Below are 2,425 nucleotides of genomic sequence, written 5' to 3' on the forward strand. Positions count from 1 at the left end.
TTTTAAATAATTATGATTTCTCTTTTTGCCAGCGCGTTAGTGTAGATAAGTTGGCAGATAATTTATAATTGTTGAGTAACCACAGAGTGTACCTGAACGATTTTGTGAAAATGACTGGTTAGTTATTTCATTCTTTAATGCTTTTAAGATTTGTTAACAGACCTATGTGCAATTTAATGATTTGCATTTATGTTGGATTAATGAAGTTAGATAATACTTGCTGTTTAAATCTCATTGTTTGTGAATAATTTTCTGAGTAATGTAACTTCAATATTCAGATGTTTTTGAAAAGCCAAACCTAACTTGCAACATAAGTTTGCTAAAAAAGTTTGAGAATTATTAATTCACCATAATCAGAACCGCCTCCTAGTCCAGATCATATATATTTTAAATAAGTTGAATTTTCTTAAATGTTCTCGTTTATCAGCCAAATGAATTTCATGTGCATTTCAAGCATTATGGGCAGCATTGCACACTTCTGAGCCTGTAGCTAGCATTCATATTCTTGTGAGAGACCAGAATATATCGCGTTACTCCGTTGCTGCTTTAGAGGTAAGACTATTCAGTTTATTTGTTATGTACACAAGGACCAAAGATATCAGTTTTGAATAGGGACAGGTAATTCATAGCCTACGGGGGTGAATGTATTTTGCAGCGACTGTATTTCTTTATTGGTATTGGGAGTTGCATTGTTCAATCGATCCGTAAAGTTTTGCTAAGAATAAGCGCACCACTTGCAGTTCCAACACGCAACACGACCATTCGAGTTCTGTATCCATTCCACAGTTCAGACATTCGTTCAAAAATTGATGTAAAGGAAGTTATTTATTTCTTTTGTGTACAGTTCATTCGACGTAATCAAAAGAAGTATTTTTTATTAAAGAAAGTTAAACAGTCACAGTAATCAGCGATACAAACTTCGTCACAACGTCTAATTGTAATTGTTTATAATTAATTGTCACAGAAAAAATAATTTAAAAAATGTAAAAATGCGGAGGTTCACTGAAGAACATTCCACAGAAATGAAATGAAGTGTTTGCAGTTTAATTGAATCTACAATAAATTTAGTACATTTACTGGTTTGCTTATTTTTTTATTGTTTGTTAAAGAAACTAATTTCAAAAATGAAAACCAGAGAAAACATTTGTCGTTCTCATGTGCATCAAGATATTAAAGGCTTTATATTCTTCAATCTGGCACTATACAACGATATCGTAAAGCACCAAAAATAGAACCCATGGATTTCAGTACCTCGTACTTCACTCACCTACCTGTATTTTACTTCAGTGCTTAAGAATAAGCTTCTAACTTTTCCACTATGGAATTCCTGCTTGTTACCATTTCCAACATTACTATCGCGTTTCTGAGTACTGAATGTCTAACAGAACCATCAGAAACCAATGTCTGCCATGGAGACATACATACTGACTCAAGTAGTAGTGACGGAAATATACGGAAGCGAATACTAGCCGATTCCACTAAGCACAGGAAAGTATATTCTGCAGCGCTCGTGCAAGTACTATTGATGAGCGTGTAGCGGGTTGCCTACGATGCTATAGCTGCGCGGCGTGCCTCGTGGACACCACAGTATAACTTGTTTACCTATTCTTCCATTTATTTGGCTTCCAGAGTTTGTATATTTAGTCACCCAGAACACTTGCTTATAATGTGTACTTGATTGCACAAAGAAAGTACATACATGCTTAGCTACAGATTTAAAAGCTCCACCTATCACAGCTTCTCCCACAACTTTTAACAAGTAACGTTAGAAGTAAATTAACTTTTTGTGTTGTCAGTCCACACTATTTTTTAAATTTAGTCATAAACAATACATAAAAGTAGGAATACTATTAAATCCCATAGATTTTTTCCCCATACTTTTAAGGAAATTGACAGTGTACAAAGGCAAATGTCTGTGGTAAACAAACTAGAAGAACCTGATTGTGGGAGGTGGTATTCCAGAACCTATATCTTAAAGAGTTTTCATAGACATCTCTATCTCATGCACAAGCAGCAAAGAGCCGGACGACTTCCTACAGCGTTAGTCATTCGGTAGGATCATGGTTCAAATCCCCGCCCGACCATCCGTGATTTCACTAAATCAGTCCAGACATTTGTTGAGCTTACCTACTAATGCTCTATCTTTGATGTACTTCGATTATCACCTGTAGCAGCGATAATTATTCACCATTGCTATTACAGATAAATAAATATGTAAAAATAAGGGCAAGTTCAAGCAAAACCTATTTGTGTAATATGGTCTTCGTGCTGAATTTAAATAGATAGAGTTTTATAGAAGTTACATAAAATTTATTGTATGGTCTTGAACGCCATGATTAGCACGTAATGCTCACTTCTCAGATATTCCTACATTTCGACTAACCAGCTCGGCATGAGTGGGTCTCCGTCAGGTACTTCCTTTTCC

This window comes from Schistocerca nitens, chromosome 2 (genome assembly GCF_023898315.1).
Source record: "Schistocerca nitens isolate TAMUIC-IGC-003100 chromosome 2, iqSchNite1.1, whole genome shotgun sequence".
NCBI lineage: Eukaryota > Metazoa > Arthropoda > Insecta > Orthoptera > Acrididae > Schistocerca > Schistocerca nitens.